The sequence below is a fragment of the Sciurus carolinensis genome, chromosome 7 (assembly GCF_902686445.1).
Source record: "Sciurus carolinensis chromosome 7, mSciCar1.2, whole genome shotgun sequence".
Taxonomy (NCBI): domain Eukaryota; kingdom Metazoa; phylum Chordata; class Mammalia; order Rodentia; family Sciuridae; genus Sciurus; species Sciurus carolinensis.
The window spans coordinates 142,350,243-142,367,821 of NC_062219.1; the positions used below are offsets into that span (position 1 = coordinate 142,350,243).

Genomic DNA, 17,579 nt, shown 5'->3' on the forward strand with positions numbered 1-17,579 from the left:
GACAAAGGACTTGTAATGTGATCATTTCTTTCTACAAGATCAAGACGGGTGGAAAATAGAAAGTGGGGACCCGTCCCGAACTTCTGCATCCCTCTCCACATACAAAATAAAAAATTTTTAAACGGAAAAGAAAGAGAAAGCAGGAAAGGGGACACATTCCTTTTAAGATTAACCTAACTATTAAAGAATCCGAATGCACAAAGCGGTCTGACAGTCGCGCTTCCTGTGACCTAGCAACTAGTTCATAAACCCATTTCATTTCAAAGCCATTCACCTCGCAATCTCTACATGAAACGAACTCTGGGAACAAAAGGTTTTCTGTCTCCAGGCCCCTTTTTACTAACCACCCCTGCTGATATCGCTGTCTCTTTCTCTTTCCCCTTCCCCCTCCCTTTTCTGTGGCTGTTTGCTTTTTTTGTTCTTTTCAATGTTCAAAGTACTTTGCAACGTCAGTCTGCAAGGAGCTGGAATACAATTCTCCCTCAGTGAGAAGGAACTCCCTAGCACAGGCACCAGGGGTTCCCTGGACAGCTTCTCTTCAGACCTCCCAGAGTTAAGTGTCAGACACATTGAGCGACCTTCGCTGTCTTTGCAGAGGATAAAGGTTAGATGTGACCCCTGGGATGGGGCGGGTGAGTGCACGCCCTATACATCATCACCGTCCACTGAGCTCTGTGTTCTTTGATGGCCAGCACCACTAGCTCCAGCTTTGAACGTTGGGGATTTTTCCTTCTGACCTCTCTCCCCAAATGACCCATTAACCCAGCAACACTTATTATCCGGGGAAACAACACAAAAGCCTCCCTGGTTAAAAAGACCTCTCTCCAGTGAAGCACAGCAAGTGATTTGCCAGGACAGGACAGAAATGGTCCCCTTCCATGAGGTGAAAGACCCTTCTCCATGGGCCTCAGGATGGAGACTTTGTGAATCCAAATGATATCTGTCCCTGGATGGGATCAACCCCAAGCATATCTGTCCCTGGATTGGATCAACCCTAAGCAGACCATAGTATTTAGATGGAAAATCAACCTTTATTTTTAGTTTTCCTGACTGAGTTGGATAAGAATCAGCTTGTTTTTTTTTTCCTCTCCAAATTCCCAAAGTATTAAAACTCTACTTTTATGATCTAAACAAAAGGAACAGGGAACAACTGTCCTTTGAAAGAGATTTGTGCACAGGGACAGTGCAGTGGTGGCCACAGTTTAACGTGGCACCTATTCACTGGACATGACACTCTGGCAGTCATAATGAGGTTGACACACCTGTTCTGGCTTCCTCTAGGGCTTGCTTTTTTCTTATTTGACATTAAAGCAAATATAAGCCTGAGTGACTTTGCAATTTCTTTCTGAACACAAATTAGGAAGCAGTATTGCAAGGATCTTCACTAATTTGCAGGAAGTTGTTTTTGGTGTCTGCTTGGATAAGGGAGGACTTTGAGTCAAAGACCTTTCTATCTGTAAGATGAGTCTTGGGCTTCCAGGAGATCTAGATAACATTCCTTTGGCCTCCTAAGTGGTCAAGCTGAATCCTCTTTCTGTTTTGTTTGATGAGTACCACTGAGTAAGGGAACACCAACTATCCCACCCCATTGTAATGTTTCAAAACAGTGTCCCAAAGCCCACACTAGGACTTTTAGTAATCTCATTCTCTAGCATAGAAAACTTGATTCCTACCAAGTGACTTCCTGGTTTTCCTGTTTCTCTCCTATACAGTAAGACACTGTGGTATAGGTTGGTGTATAGTTAGTTGCATAAAGGAAAACACAAGGTTATTGGAATCAGGTTAACTCATTTTGGAATCTCAACAGATTTCTCAACTTCTTCATTTTCTCTTAAGTGTAAAACAGAAAGAATAATAGTACCTCCCTCTAAGGTTATAATGAGATTTAAAGGAAATAATGTGAATAGAAATGAATAGCCAATAATACTTGAAAGACCTTAATCAACAGTTGCTTGTTATTACTCTTTTATTATTTTAATATTAATATTAATTTTGTATTATTCTGTTGTCATGTGACATTGTTGTTATAGTATATTATGTAACTAGCATTCATATTTAATCGTACTAATCATATGATTCCTAACATTAGGCTGCTGTTGGTATTGTAAGTGTGGCAGGCATTCATGAACAGGTGGAGGAGCCCCGCATCTGTGTGTGGTCCTTTTATAGGTAGAGTTCTAATTTTAACAAATATTACTTGGGCACCAACCATCAGGTACCTTTCTAGGTGGGAAGGAGATGATGGCATCCCAGATAGGCATAATTTCTGCTCTCGTGTGGAGCTTAGAGGTGAAAGTAGAGGAAAGTAAAAAGTAAATGTACAATACAATTTGCAGAGGCAAATACTATGAAGAAAAATGAAGCAGGAAAAATTGCTAGAGGAAAACAGACGTGTGTGTGTGTGTGTGTGTGTGTGTGTGTGTGTTCTCGTGGATGTAGTGAACAGGGAAACCCCTCTAAAGAGCAGATATTTAATCAGAAATGTGAATAAAATGAGGATCTCACCACTCACAGATCTGGGAGGAGAATATTCCAGATAGAAGTGACCTATGGACAGGGCGTGTTGGGGGCATGTTTTAAGGATAGCGAGCAGCCGGGTGTGGTGAACGTGGCCTATACGTATGGGACAGATGGAGAAAACGGCTGTGGAGAAGTAGGTGGAAAGTAGCTTGGATTTTTTCCTGAACGTGACAGGAAGCCATCGGCGTGTTTTGAGTAGGGAATGATCTCTTTCTCTGTTTTCACCCTTTGTTTAAACACTCAAGGACAGCAGGCTATTAGCTCAAACGCTGAGCTCTGGTTTTAATGTGACTTAAGCAAAGCAGATAGTTGTTACTTCATTACTGTCATTCAGTGTGTTTCTTAAAACTCTTTGGGGAAACACAGGTCTCTCAATAAATCTGTGGTCTGAGCTGTTGGGCGTTACAGTGAAGTTTAAACCGGACTGTGTAATTGGTGTCTGCCACAGGCACTCGGACCCCACTCCTGTGCTCTCCAGCGCTGTCCTTAGTGGGTGTATCTGCCCGTCAGCCTTGCCCTCTGCTTGTCTGCCAGGGCCTCTGTCTCCCCAGACCAGCTCCTGTAGGCAGGAGCGAGGGAGGTGAACCCCAGCCATCCAAGTGACTTTCCAGCTGCCATTGTGCATTGGCAGGAATCCAGAACAAAATCAAGAGAATGCTAGAAGGAGGAGATGCTTCAGTCCACAGCTCAGAAGAAGCCCACATGGTTGTTCTCTAAGGGCAAAGTCACAGACCCAGAGCTTGCAAGCACGGGTGGCGAGCAACCTTGGAACTCATCTAGTCCAGTCTCTCACTGGGGATGAAGCTGGGGCTCAGGGAGGTGGGGATCCTTGCATGCACCCACCACCAGCTTGAATCGAGAGGAATTAGCTTGGTCTCTTGAATCTCTTTCTGAGCTATTCTAATGATCTCTTCTTAGTTTCCCCACCCCAAATGACTCCTGTCCCCATCTGTGTTCCACATCTCTACCTGCTTAATCCCTGGAGCCTGAGTGGATCATGTTATTATAAACAGCACATCATGTTTCAAACCCTCTAGCGACACTTTAATGGACTGTCCTCTGAGCCCCACCTCCCTTTCTGGCCTCATCTTACCTCCTCCGTCCTCTTGTCCCACCCTCTAGCCACATGGGGCTGGGTGTGGGGGACACACAGATTCCAGGACAGGTTTGTACTGTCCTGAATTTGCACAGATGGGTCCCGCTGCCTTGAGTGCCCCAGCTCCGGCCTTCTGCTCTGAGCAAGGCCAACACTAAGGCTTTTGTGTATCTTTGTCAACACCCCCACCCTGCCCACCTCGCCCTTTCAGAGCTAATTCCTCCCTCCCTTTACTATGCCACCATTGTGCTCAGAACACGGCTCCATTATGAGGGCTTTTACACATCAGATCATGATTTGTTGATTTGTTGATGTCTGTCTCCCCGGCTTGGGTGCAGGCATGCTCCAGGGGGCTGGGGTGATGTCTCCTTGGTGGCTGGGTCCCCCTACACCTTACAGATGCTTAAGTGTTTGCTGGATGAATAAGAAGATAAATGGAACTTCCAAGAACCCACTTGTTTGTTTGTTTATGGTACTGGGGTTTGGACCCAGGGCCTAGCAAGTACTAGGCAAGCACTTCATCACTGAGCTGCTATATCCTCATCCAAAGAACATATGTTGACCCTGAGTTCTGCTTAGTGTCCAGGAAGGGAATGAGGAAAAGACATGAGTTTATGGGAAACTGTGCAGGTAACATTTATTACCCAAATGGACCTAGGATGCATCCTTCAGAATCAACACAGGGCCTATTGCCAGTTTCTGTATCCATGAGTTAAGAACAGATTTTACATTTTTAAATGGTTGGAAGGAGAAAATCCAGAAGAAGAATAATTCCTGAGAAGTGAAAATTATTTGAAATTCAAATTTCTGTGTCTATAAAGTTCGTTTGTTTGCTCAGGTACTGGTGATTGAACCTAGGGGTACTGTACCACTGAGCTACGTCCCCAGCTCAATTTTTAATTTTATTTTGAGACAGGGTCTGTCTAAGTTGCCGAGGCCTTGAACTTGCAATACTCCTGCCTCAGCCTCCTGAGTCATTGGGATTACCGGTGTGCGCCACTACTCCCAGCTACAAATAAAGCTTATTGGGATAAAGTCACACCTATTCATTTACATATTGTCTTCTGTACTGTAATGGCAAATTTGAGTGGTTGCCTCAGAAATGGCAAAACCCACAAAACCAAAAAATATGATCTGACCCTCTACAGAAGAAAATGTGCCAACTTTTGTTCTAGAATAACGCAAATTATATCTGGACTGAGTTCAAATTAAAGTATAGATCCTTCCACATCCACAGAGGGACGGTTTAACAGCTGAATGAATAGCAGAGGAAACAAGCCCACATCTAAAAAAGCTAAGCATGCTAGGACCATGTTTTACCATGTCTAGTTTGGTATTAATTTTTAAAAAGCAATCTACATATTGCAAAATTATTTAAAAAATAATTGGAGGCAGCAACTTCTCTATTCTCTCACAAGTTTTCAGAAATCTCTCAAACAAAGCAGCCAGTGAGAATTTTCTCCAATTCCATATGGGTTTATTCACCCTTGATAGAAACCCTCCCAGGTGCCAGGCCCTGGACTAGATATTTGCAAACATGATTTCATTTAATAGTCACCTCATGTACCAATCCTACAGAGTAGGTCATAGAAGTTCTGTGGCACGTGCAAAGTCACGGGCAGATGCGCCACAGGTCCGGTATATAAACCCAGCCTTTCTTTTTTTTTTTTTTTTATTTTTATTGTAAACAAATGGGATACATGTTGTTTCTCTGTTTGTAAAGAATGATAAAATTATGGCATTTGCAGGCAAATGGATGAAATTGGAGAATATCATGCTAAGTGAGATAAGCCAATCTCAAAAAACCAAAGGACGAATGATCTCGCTGATAAACTCAGCCTTTCTCATTCCCAAGTCTCTTGGCACCTGCTGGGTTTCCTCAGGATGCACTTCCTTCTCTGAGGCCCCGTTTGTCAGTTCCCTAGGGTTGAGTCTCCCACAAGTGGACCTGGGCCTAGCTAGATGCAGGCATTGCTCCCAAGCTCTGAAGCCAGCTGGTTCATTGAACGTGAACACACTCTCCAGCTTGCTTCCTCACTCATCTTTCTTCTTACCTCCGCCCCCATCTCGCCCCCAGCTTATAGCTCGTCTCCTTCATGAAATGTTTCCTAGAAAGCCTCTCCATCCTCGCTCTCACCTTCTGACATCCTCCTCTGTGCTCTGGACTTTCCCATGGCCCACGGCCACGGTTAGTGCTCCCGCAATCCAGCTTCACCTGAGAAGCAGCCATGATCGCCTCGTCTTCTGCCCTGCACGTGGGATTCAGCGGGCTGAGTGTGAGGCCTTGAACTCCACTCATTTGAAAAGGGCCTTGTGGGATCCATAGTCCACAGGGGCCTTCAGCTCACCATTGAGTGCCTAGTTACTGCCTTCTGTGGTTCATTCATGAGCATCTCCTCTGCAATGAGATTGAAAGCCACAGAGGGAGGATCCTGTCCTGTCTGCGGTCTCCCCTTCTGCACCCATGAATCTCTTGAAGCCCTATACACAGTCTTCATGGAATTCAACAGGGAGAAAAATGAAAAACACAAATAAGTCACTTCCCAGCAGGCGAAGGAAAGAGCTCCTGTCACTTCCAGGCAATAGCCTCTCCTATCTGTCGCACTGGGCAAGGTCTTGGAATAAATGAGAGTATGCTATTAGAGCAAAGCTCCAAGGACAGTCTTTAGCTTTGAGTTTTTCCTTTTTTCTTGACTGAGGGCTGGAAACTTCGCTCACTTTTCCCCCACTAATATTTTGACACAGGAGACCTCACCTCCACTTCCTCTGTTGGCAACCGTGTCCTGGGAAGAGATTACATTTTGTGCAAGAGTTGGTCAGGCAATATTTTTAAACAGTGTTTCTGCAGATAGAGGGTGGTGTTTACCAAACAGGCTTGTTGGCTCTTGGCCCCTACCTTGCTTCTGATTCGATTCCTCCTTGTTTCTTTGTTCTCTCTCAGGGACAAGCCACCTGGGACCTGGTGGGTCGCTAAACGTCAAAGAATGGAAATGGCTACTCTAGAGCCTCTGGATCAGTGCATGACACAGCGGGTACCACACTGTGAGACGTGGTGGGGTCCCACTGCCCCTTAAGACTCACAAACTTAAGCAGTGCGGCACTGTACAGTCCTTTAAAAACTCCACCCAACCTACCGCCTGCCTCAATTCTGGCAGCTGCGTCCTTCATGTTGGATTCCTTGAGGTTGCTTTTTAGTTACCCGAGGGTGGAGTGCTGAAATGGAGTGTCCTGGGCCCCTCTCAGTCCTGATAAACCAGGAAAGAATGCAGGAGGTCCCACAACGTCACGTCCAGGCGTCCACAAACCCAGGTAGCCCGCTGGAAGGGGGCAGACGACGGGCGATACCTTGACTTGCCTTTTGAAAACCTGTGTGACTGTCAAGTTTTGTTTAGTGTTATTTTAGCTTTGGAATACTCAAAGGCTACCCCCCCCAGAACTATTCACTCAAGTCTAGTGAAAGCTGATAAGCCATGTGAAATTCCTTTTAGTATTCAGTATTTCTTTCTTTGAAAAAGATTTGGAGGAATTCGCTTTGGGGTGAAATTATGAGGAAAATTAGCAACACATAATAAAGATGTAGGGTTGTTCATTTCCATACACGTGCAAAGGTTTGCATATTTGCCATTGGTGTCTATCCAGCCAGGCAAAGGTCCAGGGTTACGTGGAACAGAGGAGTTTTAATAGTAAAATCGTGCCTGCTGTCTTCTCTTGCTGGGAGGAGCTCTGTATTGCATGCTTTAGTTTGTCCAAATAAACAACTTGTTACATGAAGCTGTCATGGAAACCACTTCTGCTGGTAGAAGCTTTAGACTGTGAATTTTTACAAAGGGTCAAGGTGATCTGCCAAGCAAATACCCAGGAATCCCACGACTGTGTGGAGGCTGATCTCTGCCCAACACAATAATAAACAGGTGCAGAAAACTCACCAAGATGAGAAGGGACCAAGGCCCCCGTGTCTGCTTCTTGCTAACCCTTCATATAGATTTAGCTTTGCAAATTCTTCTTTTACACATTCTTACATTTGAAAAGTCTTCCTGACGTCCCCTTGTATTCGGATTGCCACTCTGCAGATGAAATGACGTGATAGGCAAGACCCAATGCCATCATCCGACATGGCATGGCACGTGCGGCCGTGAGGAGACTTCCCAGCTCCCTCCCTCCCTCCCTCTCTGGCCTATTGCCGGCTACGCAGAACAGGCTATGAACTGAGGGTCCAGATTCCCGGATGGGGCTGGAGGTTCTGCTTCTGGTTTACTCCTGTCATTTGCCATCGCTGATGGCTGAAAGTCATCGTCCACATCTGGCATCCAGTGTGACTCCTGGGGCAGAGATGAGATAGAACAGGGACGTGGTCACCAAATGGCCACTTTCCTAGAGGCACAGGGTGGACCATTTCTTTAGGGCTTGGGCATACATTTTTCCCTCTTGTGCCCTAAGAGAGCCCAACCAATCCAGTCCTCAAAGAAGGCCTCTTCCCTCCTGGGCTGCAAACATCACGCAGGCCTGCTTAAAGCCTTGGGCCTCTCTGACCAGCCCAGGCTGCCGCCAGCTGGCGCTGATGAGTGAGAAGAAGGAATCCAAGCCATGGGGGGCCTGCTGGAGGGGGGCAAGAGGAGAGGAATGTGGTGGGGGGCCCAGCACACCCTGCACGGTTCCTGTCAAACTTTTGAAGAGTTTGGTTGATTTTAGAAAGCAAACGGAGCGCTCCAGCTATCAGCAATCTTTTATTTGGTCTGCTGAAAGAATGCCTTTCCAGCCTGGGCTTGGGACTGGGTGGTGGGGGGAGGACACCGGTGTCCACCCCCGGCCTGCCGGGTGGAGTGTGGTCGCCACATTCCTTTCTGCCCACTGATGCTGAGAAATGGAGGGTGTTTTCTCCTCCTCGTATGAAATGCCTGGCTAATGAGGACGCCCAAGACGCACGTTCCTGCTCACTCCACCGCTGAGGTTTTCAGATGTTAAGTATACGTTCCCTTAATTTGCTCAAGTCTTGACACCCTGTGATTTCAGACTTGAAGATGTAGATGAGGGCGTGTTGCAAGGGTTTTCTGAAGTTCAGTGCCTGTGGTTCTTGTGACTCATGTACTAGGCTTGCTTCTGGTCTTAGCAAGGGCAGAGTGTAGCAGCAAGAAGCCGGGCCACGTCCTTGCTGACCCTGGAACACGGAGAACACAGCTTTTCAGGTTTGCCATCACCATGTCACTCTCCCAAGTTGGCCCTTCGCATTCATGGGAGATGGGTTCTAGGACCTCACATGGATGCTGGAGACCCTGATGTGAAATCGTATCTGTGCTGAAGCTAGGCAGATCCTCCCGTGAACTCTAAATCATCTCTAGATTCCTCTCCTCCTGCACAATGTAAATGGGGTGTGCACAGTTGTTACACTGAACTGTTCATGGAGTCACGAGAACAAAGTCTGCATGTGTCTACCACAGAGGCAATTTTCCCCCTCCAAGTGTGTCTAATGGGCAATGGATTCGATCCAAGCACGAGAGTACCCACGGATCCAGAGCCCCGGCAGCACGTTCCAATGCCACCACGTTCCAATGCCACCACCTGGATGGGTCTGGTCACTGGAAAAATAGTCCCTCCTCCTGATCCCGGCACCTCTGTTTCTCTTCTTCTCTCGCAAGTCTCTAATCTTCCCTTTCTCCTCTACCTCTACGCTTTCACACCCTGAGCAAGTAAGTTCAAGTCTTTCTGGTCCTAACTACAGATTTCTCGCTCCTTTTTTAAATCCCTGGGAGCCAGATGAAAGGAGATATTTGGAATGCTTCAGACCATGGAAGAGATTCAGAGGATATCCCACGTATTGCAAAACGCTCCCGTGGAATCTGGGTCTGCCTCCCGCAGCAGATTCATTCATGACCCGGCAGTCAAATGTACGGAGTCTTACCAAGTGGGACAAATGACAAAAGCACGTCACCTCGGGCCAGTCGGCCAGGTCTTGCTGCCAAGTGAGGCCTGTAAATTCTCTGGATTTTCACATTGCGTAACGGGTGAACCCTGGTGGTGGGTACAGTCCCCGGGGCTTCGGGGTCTCTCCTTTGTCATCTCTCCTTCCCTGGCGCTGACCAAGCCCTCTCTCTTTCTCGTTGGCGGAGGTCAGAGGAGGAATGGTCCCAAGACTGGGTCTCCTCTCCATCCTGTGCCTCTGCCTCTCTCCCACAACCAGCCGAGCCAGCGGCCGCAGTGCTAGGGTTTAAGCTGATGTTAGGAAAGACTTACAAATCCCACGCTTTGGGGACGATGACGACGCTGAATGAATGTGAAACGAGTGCCTGACACTCACTTCACTGTGGGTCTGTCCCGCGTGTGGCCCGGTGTGGGCGCGCATGTCACATTTCAAGAAGCTCCATGCCTCCAATGCCAAAGCTGGGGCTCCTCTCCTCCTGCCAGCTCCTGTGCTCGCCCCTCGCTCCCCATGGCCCCTCCTTCAGCGGGTGCCTCCCGTCCCCTTCTAGACCCATGTTTTCCAGTCTTCTTTTCAGGCAGGCTTTCCCTTGGTTTCCCTCCTCAGCATTTAACTTCTGTATTTTCTCCTTTCTCTATCACATCCTCTCCAGCGGCTTCTACACTGACGACAATCACATCTCAAGACTTGGGTTCCAGGTTTCAAGCTGCTTCAGATCTGGCTTCACCCAGAGGTTCCAAGGTCTTTTCATTCATGGGTCATGATGGTTAATTTCATGTGTCAATTTGGCTAGGCTCTGGTGCCAGGGTATGTAGTCTAGGCCTGGCTATGAAGAGATTTTTTTTAGATGAGATTAACATTTACATCAGTAGCCTGAGTAAAGCAAATGGCTTTTTGTAATGCTGGTGGGCCTCATCCAATCAGTCGAAGACCTTAAGAGAGAAGAGACTGAGCTTCTTGAGGAAGAAGGAATCCTGCTCAGGACTGATCATAGCCTGTGCCTACTCAGCAGAATTTGAATTTGTGAGCCAAGTCCTGGAAACAAATCTCTCTTTCTCCACATACACATGCATGCCCGTGTGCGTGTGCGTGCACACACACACACACACACACACACACTGCTAAGATTTGGATAAGTGTCCCCCAAAGGCCCATGTGTTAAAGGCTTGGCTCCCAGCCCACGGAGCTCTTGGGAGATGACGCCATCTTTAGGATGAGAGGCCTCATGGGAGGAAGTTAGGTCATGGAAGGGGATTGTGAGACGCTGATCTCTTCTCTCTCTTTTGTGTACTGACCATGAGGTGAGCAGCTTCCTCTATCGTGTGTTCCTTTCATGATGTGTGACCTCACCATGGTCCCTAAAGCAACGGAGGCTCTAGACTGAAACCTCCCAAAGTGTGAGTCAAGATCAACCTTTCTTGTATCAAGTTAATTATCTCAGGTACTTTCTTATAGTAATGGAAAGCTTACTAACACAACACACATGTGGGCATGCACACACACCACACACACACACACACACCCTGCTGATTCGGTTTCTCTGGAGAACTCTAACACACATGTAAAGGCTCCTTGAACAGCATCTGCTTCAAACTATTGTTTCTAGTTTTGACGCTACCATTGTCCTGGGTACCTAGATTTAAAGTCTGATCTTTCTATCTCCTACTTCCCACATCCAATCAGCTGCCAAGCTATGTCAATTCCATACCCCTGATATTTATGGCACCAATCCCTTGAATTCCATTCATCCACTGAGTCCCAGTGGCCACTCAGACTTGGTTGGCCATAAAATGCACCCCCCTGTCCACAGTGATTGATCGAAGAACTTGGCATGTGACTCAGAGACAGTCAGTCTGAGACCTTTTTTTGAGATTGTTATATGAAGCCTGGGAAAGAGAGACAGCCCTGCTCCTCTTTGGATCTTAGACTAGAAACACATTCAGCCAAGAACATCTTTTCCTCTTCATAGAAAGCATCTATAGCAAGAAAGAATGAGTCCACATATGAAAAGAAGCAGAGACATTTAGAGTAGAGGGATGGAGAGAATCCTGGTTCTGGTACTGTGCCTCTGGATCCAGCCATGCCTGCAGTCCACCCTAAGGCAATAAACATACTTCTCTGCCTCACCTCATTTAAGTCAGGTGTCTTTCACTTAGAACTTCAGTTTCCAGCTAACCTGCTACCAGGAAGTATTCTCCTGGAAGGAGAAGAGTGCACCTTGTTCATTTGCCCTCCTTGTGGATCCTTAGAGAAGATCTTTTAGATTACAGGTACTCAGTCAACATGTAGTATTGAGCATCCAGCGTGACTTAGGTTTCAAACCACACGGTGAAATTGTGTGTGAGAGGAGAGGAAGGGAGGACGGCACTGAGCATTGTTTGGGCTACTGAGAAACAGGATGGAGACTTATGTTTTAGGAAGACTCCAAGGTGATGGTAGTTTGGAGCTTGGTGACTTCACAGAGAAACCGATCTCACCTTAAATTTCAAAGTCATCGATTTAGATACATGACTTTCACATTGGAAGGAAAGCAGGTTGTGTGTTTCTATGCCGTGTGGGGTGGTGGTGTTTGTCTACCTGTGGGTCGTCACGATGCTGTGTTACATTTCCTTCCCAATTAGCTTGGGCTTCGTCGACACTGAGATTTCGTCCCCCCCGTCCACCAATACTGACTGAGTTCCCAGCGTAATGCCAGGCACTGGGGAGTTGCAAAGATGAATGATCCCCAGACTCTGCCCTTCCGTCTTAAATACCTGTTACAGTAGCAGCCAAAGCAACTTCATGAAGATAAACTTGTGCGGGGGGTGGAGGGGGAGTCGCACCGTCCAGTTATGTAAGTTTCTATTTTAAAATCATCTGGTTCTAATTTACTAAATTTAATGCTTTAGAGACAATGCCAAAGTGCTACATTTGATTTATGGAAATACTTTCGCACATTTTTCCATGGTGCTCTTGTACAATATATTTACCGCCTTTTTGTTATGGTTAGAAAGATTATGGACCTAAAAAAAATCCTGCTGTATAAGCTTGCTGATATTTTATTATAAAATGCCATAAGATGGAATAAGAAGTCTAGTAAACAATAATACTCACTTAGGCGCATTCCACAGAGTTCAGCTTCTTTTTTTTAAATTTTTTTTTTTTTTTTTTTATTTAACAAAGAGATCCATCTGGAAAATAGATGTTTAAATGTTCACTATGCCAAACCATTTCTTTTCAGGGCAGACTGTGTTTTTTTTTTTTTGGATGGCGGGGAGCAGGAGCAGATATTTAAATAGGGGTCATACTCTGCTTCACTGCTAACCAAAGAACACTGTTGGTACCAAAGGCTTAAAGGGTGGTGTAGACCCAGATTTCCATCACAGAAAAGAGGGAGCTTACAAAATGTGCCAGTAAGACGGAATGAACATAAGGACCGTTTGTGTCGGAAGCCCAGAGGGTGTGCACAGGCCCCTGGGTGAGTTAGTGGCACCACCCGCCTCAGAAAGAGGGGACCAGCTGCTTTCCTGTCTCCCAACCCTGAGGTGCTCACCCCACAGGGATCCTGGTCCCACTGAGAGGCCCGAGCAGATCCACCCAGGCCCAGGATGCACCACCTCACTGCTGAGCTCCACCGGCGGGCCTGGCCTGGCAGTTTGTCCCCCTCCCTACAGCATTTTACAGAGTCGAGAGTCTGGGTCAGCATTTGCGAGGGCCCCCGGATGTGCTGTGGCTTAGCCAGCAAAGCCTCCCTGAATCGTCAGACTGGCATTGAAAGCCGGAGTCTGCACTTGTCCTGTTCCTGCTTGGCGGGCTTTGCTGGGCTTGTGGGTCATGAGGTTTCTCACTTTACACCCACGCAAAGCAAGATGGCTGCCCTCGGCCTCGCGGCCTTCTGTTTCTTGAAAATTAAAAAAAAAAAAAAAAAAATAGTATCTCATTTCTCCAACATGAAAGGCTGCAAAGGTCTGGCCAGTAAGAATGCTGGCTTTCCGGCAGGTTCTGTTTGCCTGAGTGCGAAGGCCCAGGATGCAGGAGGAGTTCAAATGCTCCAGAATGAATGACATGTGAACCCAGCGTGGCCCGTGGACCTCTGCTACTGTCCAGGGTGGCCCTTCCCTACCCAGCCAAGATGGGTTCTCCCAACTCCGCTGTCCCAGAGACCAGTGCTGGGCTTGGGAGATGGTTGGTCCCCAGCAAGACTCATGCTGAGCTTTGGTTCCCAGTGTGGTGGGGCAGGTTGGGGCTGGTGGGACCTGCAAGAGGCACTTAGGGCCCTGAAGGGTCACCCTCATGACTGGATTGATGTTTCCCCTGCAGGGAATGTGTTAGCTAATGCTCTTTCTTCCCCTGCTCCCACTTTCCTTTCTGCTGTTTTCCAGACTCGGATGCAGCTGAGGCCCTCAGCAGAAGCCAGGCAGGTGCATCTGCCCAACCCTGGTCTTCCAGAACCAAGAGCCAAAGAAAACCTCTTTTCCTTATAATCACTCAGTCTCAGGCATCCTGTTTTAATAACAGAAAGCCAACTAAGACAACCAGTCCTCCTGTCTCCTCTTGGAGACACTGCATAAGAAATGAAAAACTTAAAACAATGACAAGAAAGTAAAGAGAACGCCATGATCTCTCCCTCCTTCTGGATTCTTCTTTGGAATGTCTGTTTCTTACCACCTCTTCTGGTTCATCCATTCCTCCCTGAAGCCTCGGCTCAAGTTTCACCTCCTTTAAATTTACCCCAGCCTCTGCTGATGCATCCTCTTCCTTCACGGTGGGATGTCATAGCCAGTTCCACCTACTGTAACTCTGGGGCATGGCCATTAAGTACCACTGTTAACACCAACAATACCCTGTACGCAGGCAAGTGCCTCATCTTCGTGTAACAGTTGACTTTAGAAGTAAGCAATCCCCTACTTGATCCAGGCAATAGCAATTTGATTTTACTGGGATGTAATTCACACACATAAAATTCACCATGTGGAAGTGTGCTACTTAGTGATTTTTCACATTCACTGAGTTGTACCAACATCATCACTATCTAATGCCAGAACATTTTCCTCACCCCCAAAAGACACTCCATGCCCGTGAGGGTCCCCCCTCATCCCTGTCCACTAAACTCCTGGCAACTCACTAATTTTCAACAGCATCAATTTATAATATTTTAATCTTCAACCTAATTTTAAAGCGTAACGCCAACATGAGACTGGTTATTAATGTTTTTGAATGTATCTAGAAGTATTACTTCAGTGGCATGAACACAGTTATCCTTTAACACCTGTGATGGAACTTGAGGTGATAGTAGCCCTGATGTGATAATAAAGAACAGAAAAGGAAAACAGAAATTGGGGGGCAATGATTGAGACAATGATTGAGAGGATTTTTAGAAAGAGAGGAGAAAAAAATTCCAGCAGAGACAGTGAGATTATTCTTGCGTGTTCTATGGAGAGGTCATGGCCAGCTATATACAGTAAGCGATCTGATCTCTATAATTAATCATCAGGGAGGGGTTAGCAACCCCACCTAAGAACAAGGAGCCTCATGCCCAGAGAGGTGACTGTCTTGCCCAGGATCACAGAGCCAGAATTTAACCAAACCTCATCTGACTTTAAATTCCATGGTCAAACAGGAAAGGAGCTTGACTCAGGTTCCTGGTCTCTATGGTTCTCCATTCTTTTTTTGGAGGGAGAGGGTGGTTAAGCTCTTTATTAAAAATTAGAGACTCCATTGGGGACTGAAATGGTATCAATTAAATTTCCATGCATGTATTATTATGCCAAAATGAACCCAACCATTTTGTACAACTGTAATGCACCAATGAAAACAATAAGAGATTCTCAGATTGAGTCTCATATACATAATTGCGTACTCATCTAATTATATGTTATTTGTGAGATCTACATGTAACACAAAAGATCTACTAAAATTAAATATAAAAGTATGCATAAAATATTTCAGGACAATCAAAACAAAAGTGAAATCAGGATTTATATTATTCATATCCAAGGAACGCAAGTAATAATTATATAATTTCATATCTAAAACATCCAAATGTATAAGGCAAAGTTATCAGAAAGGGAAAAGATGGATAAAACTACAGTCGAGTGTTCACTGTAGAAACCGAAGCTGCCTTGGCCTGCCTGGTGCCTAAGTTCAGTCCTGTCCGGGAGCAGAATGGCCGGGCTCTGGTTGGCAGTAAGCCTCCCTGCATGCCGGCTCTGCTTCCATGTCCCCGGGTTCAGGTAACTTATTTAGTGGGAGCCTGAGGCCTCGCCTGGTCCTGGGTGACCTTGCTGCAGTACCTGGCTGCCCACAGTGTGCTGGTCTCTGAGGACTTGATGTCTTCTCCTCTCTTGGCTTTACCTGCTTCTCCTCCCCTGACCTTTACCTAGGGATGCCCTCAGCGCTCTGCCTTTCCCTCAGTTCTTCCAGGTCAAGCCGTCCGCTGGGGATACTTCCACAGCCAGCCACCCACATGCCAGGGACACCCTGGTCCTCATCCCCATGGCAATTAATTGGTGAGTCAATGTGACTGGGCCATGTTGGCCTGATATTTGGTTGAGCGTTATTCTGGATATTTCGGTGACAGTGTGTTTTAGGATGAGATTTTCATTTAGTCTGTGAACTTTGAGTCAAGCAGATGGCTCTCCATGGCGTGGGCGGGCCTCGTCCACAGAGCAGAAGGTTTGGATTGGACTGCGAGTGACAGAAAAGCGCTACAAGAATGGGCTTAAAGAAGATCCGAGTTTGTTTTCTTCTCATTTATTAGAAGTCCGAGGCTGCCAGATTCTGCTGGAATAAGGTAAGGCAGGTTTCTCCAGTGGGGACATCTCTGCATGTCCTTTCCCGTCTTTCTGGTTATAAAAGTAGCTCGCCCCCATTGTAAGGCAGACACTCTGATCCCTCTTTGGTCTGGAGGGCTGCCTCATTCTAGAACCTTTGTCTTGCTCAAGTTCGCATTGGCAAATTGCACTGAGCCTGGTTTTTATCCTCTGCATGACCACATGTACAAATGGACAGGTGTGGAAAGGCAGAGTCAATATCCACCCTGAAAGTAGGAATTACGGACCGTGGAGGAGCCCTGGTCGCCCTCCGTCCCAGCCGGCCCTGGTCCCTGGAGGTCACGTTCAGTTGTAAGGTTTTGTGAGATGTTGGCCCTGGATGAGAGGAAGGGCCTCACAACAAACACAGCAGCCGAAGCCTAAATCTAATTCAACACACCATGAAAATGAAGCGGTTGTATGCTGACTTTGCTGGAGTCCCCACATGTCACCCTCTGTTAGTGTTGCTCTCAGGGTGGCTTCCGAGATATCTTCTTTTCCCCAGTATCATAAATGCTAAGGAAAACATCCTGAGTGTCCTTAAGACTCACAGGAACAGAGAGGCTGCTAGATGTCCACAATCAGACTCTGAATCTATCCAAGAGCGCTTCTGTGGACAGAGAGTTCACCGGTGTCCCCATCCTGGCAGGCTGTTCTCTGGTGACGTTAGCCCAAAGGGAATGACTCCTCCGCAGTTCCCAGGACAGACCTGTTAGCTGGGTCCAGTCACCATTTTTGAGCAACTGTTCCAGAATGGTTCATTCGCACTGTTCCAGTGAATGTTCTAGAACCATTCTCAGATTGCCTGGGGATTCTGGAAGTAAGAAGGTACATCTGCCCACATCCCAACTTTTGTTCCAGTAAACCTTACCCTTCTAGGATGTTTTGAAATTCTCATTTGCCAATCAATTTAACAAGAGCCCAGGCAGCACCTAGTTAACAGCATAAAAAATGGTCCTTTTTATTGGAGTAGGGTGTAAAACACACACCTGTGAATTCCTTCCTGCTGTCAGGAATGCACTTTGGACTAGTGTGTGTGCCATCATTTATTCTCTCCAGGTTCTGTGCTGGAGATTTCCCAGGTGTGAACACGTCTGTTGAGTTTTTCTGCTGTAAGGGGACTTACAGAGAGGACAGGGCATGTGATAAGTGGGTGTTTAATTTGGATTTTTGAAAAATATAATTTAAAATGGAAAGAGTAAATTCAATCCTAAAAAATAAAGTTGCATAAAAACTGGTTGGCTATTATTATATTCTC

The 17,579-nt window shown here is 46.5% G+C and overlaps 1 protein-coding gene across 1 annotated transcript in view; it reads right to left on the bottom strand.

The window, feature by feature from the left end:
• Nedd9 (neural precursor cell expressed, developmentally down-regulated 9) overlaps positions 1–17,579 on the bottom strand; it is a 179,806-nt gene that overhangs the window by 46,461 nt on the left and 115,766 nt on the right. The window lies entirely within an intron of this gene.